Genomic DNA, 10,249 nt, shown 5'->3' with positions numbered 1-10,249 from the left:
GTTCATCCAGCCCTGCACCTTGTTGTCTCAACAAAATTGTGGCTTGTTCTTGCTGTTAAGGGGCAGACCGTTTTGGAATGAGCTGGATGAGGAGTAAAAGGCTTCAGTGGTTGTTGGGGAGGGGGTGCCAAATGGCTAGAATTCTCTACCCCCACAAGCTGGCTGAGTGGTACCCAGTGAATATATCTGGGAATAGGCAGGTTTTTAGTGTCTGGCAGGGAGGTAGAGGTTAAGAACAGGGGCCAGCTGCGAATGGCGGGTGAGGAGGGGGGCATGCGGGCTGAGTGGCTGTTCACGTTGCTGTATCACCCGCTGGGTGTGGGGGAGGGGGAGGGCACGAGGTAACGTGTAAGACTGGCCCTGCCAACCATAGGCTTTATACCAAGAGCACCAGATTGCAGAAGCAACCAGGGGCGGGGGGGTTGGGGTTTAAAATGAAATAAATAAATAAGCCAACAACAACGATGCCCAGGGCCCAGGGGTGGGCGGGATGGGGGGTGCAGGGGGGTTGTTCCAGGATTGAAATGTATGGCTGTCCCCATCCACGCCCAGCCTGGCAGTGGGGGCACAGCAACAAAATGCTCCTGAGGGACTGAGTTGCTGCTGTGTTTGCATTGCCCCCGAGTTAATTGATGCAGAGAGACCTGTTTAATGAATTGCTGTAGCCTCCCGTCACTCTCATCAATCTCTCCTGCATTTGGCTGGATGCCACAGATTGTGGGGGTGGAGAGAGATAGAAAGGGCGAGACAGAAGGAAAATGAAAACAGCCACGTCGGAGATCAAATTGGAATGGACACCCTGAATCAAGATGGAAAGGGATTACAGCAAGGGTGAGTCAGCTATAGTAGCGAGCAGCCGTTTACCATGTGCAGGAGATCAGTCAGCTGTGGAACTGGGCGAGGATTCAATTCTGTCTCTCTGTCCCTGACTGGGAGAATTAAACACACACAGAATATCTCCCTTTCTCACTGTGAGGGGTTTGTCTTCACTTCCCCACAGCCCCAACAGGAGCAGAATTCAATCGTTCAGTGGAGCTGATAGAAGTTTATAAAATCATGAGGAGTATAGATAGAGTTAATGGTAGTTATATTTACCCTGGGATGGGGGATTTCAAGACTAGTGGGCATATTTTTAAGGTGAGAGGAGAGAGATTTAAAAAAGACCTGAGGGGCAAATTTTTTACACAGAGGGTGTTTCGCGTGTGGAATGAACTTCCAGAGGAAGTGGTGGATGGGGGTACAATTACAACGTTTAAAAGACATTTGGATAAGTCCATGAATAGGAAAGGTTTGGAGGGATATGGGACAGGAGCGGGCAGGTGGGACTACTTTAGTTTGGGATAATGTTCAGCATGGACTGGTTGGACTGAAGGGTCTGTTTCCGTGCTGTATGTCTTTATGACTCTGTGACTCTATGAGTCTGCTTTGCCTTTCAGCGAGACCATAACTGATCGGATCATCCTCCAAATTCACTTTCCTGCCTTTTCCCTATAACCCTTCATTCCCTCGCTGATTAAAACTCTGTCTATCTCAGCCTTGAATAGATCAAATTTGAAACTGCTATGTTCTGAGAAGGGTCACTCGACCCGAAATATCCACTCTGATTTCTCCCCACAGATGCTGCCAAAGGGTCTATTTCCCTGCTGTATGACTCTCTGACTGTGTGAAGTTTGAATGTGATACGGTTCATTCTGAAACTAGGGTCTCAAATCAGAGCAAAGGAAACTGAGAGCACGAGGTCAAGCTAGTTGGAAAATGAGCAGCTAGGGGCCAAATTAAAAAGTAGAAACAAAAAGGTAATGATTTCTGGATTACTGCCTGAGCCACCAGCAAATTGGCACAAGGTCGACAGATTAAAGAGGTAAATGCCTGGCTCAAGGATTGGTGCAGGAGAAATGGGTTTGAATTCATGGGACATTGGCTCCAGTACTGGGGAAGGGAGGAGCTGTTCTGATGGGACAGTCTCCAACTGAATATACTGGGACCACACTCCTGGCGAATTGCACAACTAAAGCTGTTTATACAAAAACAGAAACTGCTGGAAAAGCTCAGCAGGTCTGGCAGCATCTGTGGAGAAAAAATCAGAGTTAAACGCAAGGGTCCAGTGACCCTTCCTCAGAGCCGTTCTGAGGAAAGGTCACCAGATCTGAAACGTTAACTCTGTTTTTTCCTTCACAGATGCTGCCAACCTGCTGAGCTTTTCCAGCAATTTCTGTTTTTGTTCCTGATTTACAGCCTCTGCAGTGGGGTCTAGGCCCGAAATGTCAGTCTTTCTGCTCCTATGATGCTGCTTGGCCTGCTGTGTTCATCCAGCTCTGCGCCTTGTTGACTCGGATTCTCCAGCATCTGCAGTTCCTACTATCTCTGCAGTTCTGTCGGTTTTCATAAAGTTTTGGACAGGGCTTTGAAATAAATAGTTGGGGGATGGGCTCAGTTGTATGGAAAATTATGGAAAAAGTTAAAGGAGAGCTCAGAAAATGTTATTAAAAAGTTTCCAGAGCAAGCATTAGAGCAGAGAGTATGAAGGGGTCAGGAATCTAACTTCAGGCACATCAGATAATGGGACAATATGAGAAGGGGCCAGTCAATGCAACACTGTGGGTATTGAGGGGGTGGCAACAGTCTGGTGGTGTAATTGCTAGACTGTTAATTCAGTTCTGAGGAAGGGTCACTGAACCGGAAGCGTTAACTCTGATTTCCCTTCACAGATGCTGCCAGACCTGCTGAACTTTTCCAGCAACTTCTGTTTTTGTTATTAATCGAGGGACCCAGTAATGATCAGGGAACCCAAGCTGGAATCCTGCTATGGCAGATAGTGGAATTTGGATTCATTTAAAAATCTGGAATTAAGAGTTTAATGATGACTGTGAAACCAGAACAAAACCCATCTGGTCACTAACATCCTTTAGGGAAAGAAATCTTTTGTCTCTACCAAGTCTGGCCTACACATGGCCCAAAGCAATGTGATTGACTCATATTTGCCCTCTGGGCAATTAGGGATGGGCATTAGATGTTGGCCAAGCCAGTGATGCCTATACGGTGTGAATGAATTTAAAAAGAGTACATGGTATACAAAACATGGGAAATGAGCTTTTAGCGCAGATTGAAATTGGCAGGTTTGATGTTCTGGGTATCACAGAGATGTGGCTGCAACGGAATCAGCGCTGGGAACTATATATCCAAGGATACACATCCTATCGAAAGGATGGGCAGGTGGGGAGAGGGGCAGGGTTACCTTGTTAGAAAGAAATGAATTTAAATCGATAGTAAGAGGCATTATTGGGTCAGAAGGCGTAGAATCTGTGTGGGTAGAGTTCAGGAACCGTAAAGGGAAAATAGACCGTGATGGGAGCTGTGTACAGGCCTCCTAGCAGTAGTCAGGATGTGGGTCAGAAAATAAAGTAGGAGATAGAAAAGGCATGTAAAAAAGGCACTATTACAACCATCATGGGGTACTTCATTGTGCAGATAGACTGGGAAAATCAGGTTGGTAGTGGAACACAAAAAAAGGTATTTGTGGAATGTCTTCAAGATGTATTTTTGGAGCAGCTTATGGTAGACCCCATTAGGAAACAGGCAATACTGAAATTGGTGATGTGTAATGAGGTAGACTTGATTAGGGAGCTGAAGGTGAAGGAACCCCTAGGGGGTCACTGACAATAATATGATAGAATTGACCCTGCAGTTTGAGAGGAAGAAGCTGGAATCATATGTCACAGTATTACAATTGAGTAAAGGTAACTACAAAGACATGAAGGAAGGAGCTGGCCAGAGTTGATTGGAAGGGAAGATGGTTGAGCAGCAAGGGCAGGAGATTTTGGGGGTAATTCACGAGGCACAGCAGAAATTTATCCCAAGAAAGCAGAAACATACTGAGGGGAGGACGAGGCAACCATGGCTGACAAGGGAAGTCAGGGACAGCATAAACACAAAAGAAAAAACACACAATGTGGTGAAGATTAGTGGGAGGCCAGAGGATTGGGGAGCCTTTAAAAACCAGCAGAGGACAACAAAAACAGGAATAAGGGAGGAGGAGATGAAATATGATCGTAAGCTAGCCAGTAATATAAAAGAAGATTGCAAAAGATTGTTTAGATATGTAAAAGGTAAGAGAGAGAGGCAAGACTCGATACTGGACCACTGGAAAATGAGGTTGGAGAAATAGTAATGGGGAACAAAGAAATGGCAGAGGAACTGAACAGGTAGCTTGCATCAGTTTTCACAAATGAAGATATCAGCAACACACCAGAACTTCAGGAAAGTTCAGGGGGACAGAGGAGAATGTAGTGGCCATCACTAAGGAGAAGGTGCTGGGGAAGCTGAAAGGTCTGAAGGTGGATAAATCACCTGGACCAGGATGGACAACATCCCAGAGTTCTGAAGAAGATAGCTGAGGAGACATTGGTGGTGATCTTTCAGGAAACACTGGAGTCAGGGAGAGTCCCGTAGGACTGGAAAATGGCTAATGTAACACCCCTGTTTAAGAAGGGAAGGAGTCAGAAGACAGGCAACTATAGGCTGGTTAGCCTGACCTCGGCTGTTGCTAAGATTTTCAAGTCCACTATTAAAGATGATGTTGCAGAATACTTTAATGTGCATGGTAAAACAGGGCTGAGTCAGCGTGGTTTCAACAAGAGGAGGTTATGATTGACCAATCTATTAGAATTCTTTGAGGAGGTAACAAGCAAGTTAGACAAAGGAGAGCCAGTGGACGTGATCTATTTGGATTTCTAGAAACCTGTTGATAAAGTGTTGCACGGGAGGCTGCTAAATAAGATAAGAGCCCATGGTGTTAGGGGCATGGATAGAGGATTGGTTGACTGGCAGAGGGCAGAGTGTAGGAATAAAGGGGTCTTTTTCAGGATGGCAGCCGGTGACTAATGGAGTTCCATGGGGGACCATGTTGGGATCGCAGCTATTCACGTACATTGATGATCTGGATGAAGGAATTGAGGGCATTGTTGCTAAGTTTGCAGATGACACAAAGATAGGTGGAGGGACAGGTAGTGTTGAGGAAGCTCGGAGGCTGCAGAAGGCCCTGGACAGGCTGGGACAGTGGGCAAAAAAAATTGGCAGATGGGTTACAGTGTGGGGAAGTGTGAGGTTATGCAGTTTGGTAGGAAGAATAGAGGTGTAGACCATTTTCTAAATGGGGAAAAGCTTTGGAAATTTGAAGCACAAAGGGACGTGGAAGAGTCCAAGATTCTCTCAAGGTTAACATGAAGGTTCAGCTGGCAATTAGGAAGGTAAATGCAATGTTAGCATTCGTTTCAAGAGGGCTGGAATACAAGAACAGTGATGTATAGTTGAGGCTGTATAAGGCTGTGGTCAGACTGTGTTTGGAATATTTGAGCAGTTTTGTGGCCTGCATCTATGGAAGGATGTGCTGGCCTTGGAGGGAGACCAGAGGAAGTTTACAAGAATGATCCTATGGACAAGGGGCTTGTCATGTGAGGAGTGATTGGCATCTCTGGCTCTACTTGATGAAGTTTAGAAAGATGGGGGGAGGGGGGAATCTGATTGAAACGTACAGAATACTGAGAGGCCTGGATAGAGTGGATGTGGAGAAGATATTTCCACTAGGACCTGAGGGCACAGCCTCAGAGTGAAGGGGCGACCCTTTGGAGCTGAGATGAGGAGGAATTTCTTCAGCCAGAGGGTGGTTAATCTTTGGAACACATTGCTGCAGAGAGCTGTGGAGGCCAAGTTATTGAGTGTGTTTAGGACAGAAATAGATAGGTTCCTGATGAGTAAAGGGATCAAAAGTTATGGGGAGAAGGAAGGAGAATAGGGTAAGAAACATATCAGCTATGATTGAATTGTAGCGCAGACTCTTTGGGCTGAATGGCCTGGTCCTGCTCCTGTAAGTTACGGCCTTACTATGGTCCAAGAATGGATAGTTGGTGTTTATTCATTAATATGCATAGTATTCCAATGCCCCATGACCCCACTGTATCGGCAGAATATGGGACAGGACCAGGAGGAGGCCATTTGGCCCTTTCAACCTATCCTACCATTCGCTAAAATCACGGTTGATCTGACTGAGTTCTACCTCCCCACCTGTCCTCACATCCCGTGACTCCCTTGAAGTGAAAAATCTCTCACTCAGCCTTCGATCTAGTGACTCTGCCTCGTGGGGAAAAATCTTCATGAAGAAAGTTCCCCCTCATCTCCATCTTCAACAAGAAATGTCCCCAGCTCATCCCTGGATCCACCTTTCCTGCAGAGTCGTGTCCCAGCTGTTTGCAAACGTTCAGAGATTCTTGGCTTCAGTCACTAACTCTGGGTCTGTATCTCAGAACCCTTTGGTGTAAAAACGGCCTTCTGGTTTTCTGTTCTACATTTCGGACGTTTCATCTCCTATCTGTGTTCCTTCAGTCACGGTCTCTGTTTCTATCCATATCCCTCCCATTCTGCATGTATTTTCAATACCCCATTTTAAAAACAAATCACCCTGTAACCACCTTTGTTGTGACAAAGACAGCCCAATATCTTAGATAGCACAGCGTGAAGTTGGATGAACACAGCAGGCCAAGCAGCACCAGAGGAGCAGGAAAGCTGACGTTTCGGGTCAGGACCCTTCTTCAGAAATTTCTTTGTTACACTGTGTTCTCCCTGACTCCAGCATCTGCAGTCTTGCTATCCCAATATCTTAGTTTTGTTTTGTTTTGTTTGGCATTTGGGCTCCTTCAGACTTGGAAGTCTCCTGATGTTTGCTGCACCCTCTCTATTGCTGATTGTATCATGCCATCACTGAATTCTTACAGAAAGAGGCTATTCAGCCTATCATTGCCTGCACTGGCTCCTCAAATGAGCATCATTACCTACAGCCAATCTCATGTTTTTGCTCCATATCTCTGTGCACCATCTCCATCCAACGAATCATCCAATTCCCTCTGGAATCCCTTCATTCAACCTGCATTCACCACATTTTCAGACAGTGCATTCCACACCCTCACTGCTCGCTGGGAGAAAATGTTTTTTTTTCCTCTTACATCATTCTTGCTTCTCTTGTGCATCACTTTAAATCTGTGCCCCTCTCGTTCCTGTTCCTTTTACAAACTGGAACAGCCCCTCCTTATCTACTCTCTCTCAACTTTGTTTTCCACTACTTAATGTGGAAGCACCAGCAGCTTTGGGGTGTTGCCAGTGGGCCGCGAGATGGTTGCTGTGGCCGGGCAGAACTCAGGAAGGGGCTGGGGGATGCCAGAGCAGCTCCAGAATGGGATGGCAGTCGGCAGTGAGACAGCTGTGCAGAGGCACAAGGATTGAGAGATCGAGCCCAGTGGGGTGGGGGGAGATCAAGCCCAGTGGGTGGGGGGGTACAGGGAGAGATCGAGCCCAGTGGGGGGGAGATTGAGCCCATTGCAGGGGGGTGAAGCCCAGTGTCGAGTGACTGTAGACCCATAGCTAGAGGAGGACTGTAATGTTGAACTTTTAACTTATTTCTTTAGTTTTCTACTTTTTAACCTAATATTTTGTTCCTAGGTACCTTGTACCTAATATGGTGCTCTGTTTGGACACTTTTCCTTGTACTCCTGTATCCCTGTACTTGAGTACCTGTGACAATAAAACCCAATCTAATCTCATCTAATCTCTGTCCAACTCGCTCATCGTTTTGAAAACTTCTGTTCTGATTTTGCTGTCAGCCACCTTCTCTCCAGGGAGAACAGTCCCAACCTCATCGCTGCTGTGGGACTCCCACAGGGAAAACTCCAAATGTGGTCTCATTGAACGTTAATGCAAATGCATCATTATGTGGCCCTCGTTATAAGGAATTTTATTTATTTTTCGTTACTTCCATAGAATCTTGAAGACCTCAGGACATCCCAAAGCATTTCTTAGCAAATGAAGGATGTTTTTTGTCGGAAACACTCAGGAATTCCATCAGCTTCTCAAAGGCTTTAACCATCTGTGATGCTGCTTTAGGGAGGTACTGTCCTGAACTCTCATGTTGGTCTCTGTTGAATTCAAATTATGCCTCATACTTTTTTCACACAAATTGTGCAATCACACACTTTACTAACGTTGAATTCCACCTGCCCCGTGATAGCCTATTTCACTGTTGTATTAAAGTCTTATTGTTCACATGTTTGGAATCTGATCCCATTAGTCTTACATCCAAGTCATCAAATCAGTCCAGGACCTGTAATCCTGCAGTCGGCAGCACTGGGTGAAACATTGGCTCAGTGGTTAGCACTACTACCTCACAGCACTGGGGACATGGGTTCAATTCCACCCTCAGGCGACTGTCTGTGTGGAGTTTGCACATTCTCCCCGTGTCGGTGTGGGATTCCTCTGGGTAGCTCCTACATCCAAAGATGTGCAGGTTAGGGTGGATTGGCCATGGGAAATTACCCATAGTGTCCAGGGATGTGTAGGTTAGCTGTGGGAAAATGTGGGGTTACAGGGACAAAGTGGGACTCAGGGTGGGATGCTCTTTGGAGGCCTGGTGAAAGCTCAATGGGCTGAATGGCCTCTTTCCACACTGTAAGGGCACTATGAGCTTACAGAGACAAGAGGAAACTATTCCACAACAAAATTCACTTGTGGAAAACTGCTGTTGCCTCCATTCTAAGCAGTTTTCAACCCACTTGTCTGATGCGATACCTCCCCAAGAGGTTTCTGAAAGTCCATGTACACCACATCCACTACATTACCCACCTGCTCCCAACGGTCAATTCTCTCAGGTTTGCAGAGTCAGTCAGCAAGGAAGAGAGAGTGAGTTGGGGTTTTCTAAGTGTTGGCCAAAGAATGGGACGTTGGTGAATGGGAACGGGGGAAGCTATGCTGGGACACTTCCCAAGATTAGGCCAGTAACAGGAATGGCCATCCTCTGCACCCCAGCTGGGGCGACTTTGAGAAGTCACTTCCACTGGCAGAGTGACAACCCCCTCCTCACTGGGCTGGGAGACCTCCTCAACCCCTGTCCACTCCCCACCAGCTGCTGTGGCAGGCTGGGAGAACCAACGGATCCAGAGGTTCTAAAATGATGGCGCCACTTGGACGGAAGGTGGAGATTTTAGAGGCACCCAATCCTGCAGAGGGTGCCTCCCTCCAGCCCAATGTCCACACCTTCCCCGGCACAAACCTTCAATGCTGGTCATGTCAAACTCCCTGGTCATATTGGCTGTGCCAACCTCTCCTACAAATCTACGACAGCATTGACATTGAAGAAAAAGGAGCAAGGCATTTCTGACCGTCCAGCATTCCAGCGCCCAACTGTCAGGACATAGTATCCAGTGGGCAATGCCCAGAATCCAGTGCACAGAAGGCCTATAGCCTGGCATCCAGTAGCCAGTCCCTTGCATCTAGCGGCCAGTGCCCAGCACCCAGTGCACGGTTCACAGCACACAGTGCACAGTGTTCAGTCCACAATCCATGACGATATTTCATTCATTCCTTACAAGCGACAGATTGCAGTTAATGTTTCTAAAGGAATCCCTGTTCCCTTTCCCTAATAAAGAAAGGCTGTTAGCATGACGCAAGGGGAGGCGATGGCCTCGTGGTATTATTGCAGGGCTGTTAATCCAGAGACCCAGATAATGTTCTGGGGACCTGGGTTTGAATCCCACCACAGCAGATGGTGGAATTTGAATTCAAAAAGTATCTGGAATTAAGAATCTAATGATGACCATGAATCCATTGTCGATTGTTGGAAAAACCCATCTGGTTCATTAATGCCCTTTAGGGAAGGAAACTGCCATCCTTACCTGGTCTGGCCTACATGTGACTCCAGACCCACAGCAATGTGGCTGACTCTCAACTACCCTCTGGGCAATTAGGGATGGGCAATAAATGCTGGCCTGGCCAGAGCTGCCCTCATGCCGTGAATGAATAAAGGAAGACCCATAAACCTTATAGCCAAGAGAACCTTCCACTGCCTTTAATATCCTCCCCACTTCTTCCCCTCTCCTTCTGCCTCATCCTCACTCTTTATCTTCCACTCCTCCTCCTCACCTCCCCTCCCTTCCTCCTCTGTCTCTTCCCTTCCGCTCTCCTCTCCACCCTAGCACCTCTCTCACACTTAGTGCAGGGAAGGTGGGGGGGATGGTGGCGATGGGCTTGAGGGACTGGAAAAATTGGTTAAAAAGAAGGAATGACAACATGAAGAGGCTGTGTCCCGGGAGCTATGAGATTGGAGCCTTTCATTCGATAGGTGGGCTATTCTGGGCAGAAAGGGTTAATCATTTAGACATGGCGGTCCATCTGTTGCTAGGCAACCTAACTCAAAGCGCTGATTCAGCCT

The 10,249-nt window shown here is 47.0% G+C and overlaps 1 protein-coding gene across 1 annotated transcript in view; it reads right to left on the bottom strand.

Annotated features, from left to right (window-relative positions):
* Positions 1–10,249, bottom strand: part of LOC109937710 (trinucleotide repeat-containing gene 6B protein-like) — a 35,717-nt gene that overhangs the window by 24,875 nt on the left and 593 nt on the right. The gene's annotated exons all lie outside the window — the stretch shown is intronic.

Source organism: Rhincodon typus, chromosome 37 (assembly GCF_021869965.1).
Source record: "Rhincodon typus isolate 14 chromosome 37, sRhiTyp1.1, whole genome shotgun sequence".
NCBI lineage: Eukaryota > Metazoa > Chordata > Chondrichthyes > Orectolobiformes > Rhincodontidae > Rhincodon > Rhincodon typus.
The sequence above is the reverse complement of the archived record's forward strand: the minus strand, read 5'-3'. Positions and strand labels throughout refer to the sequence as shown.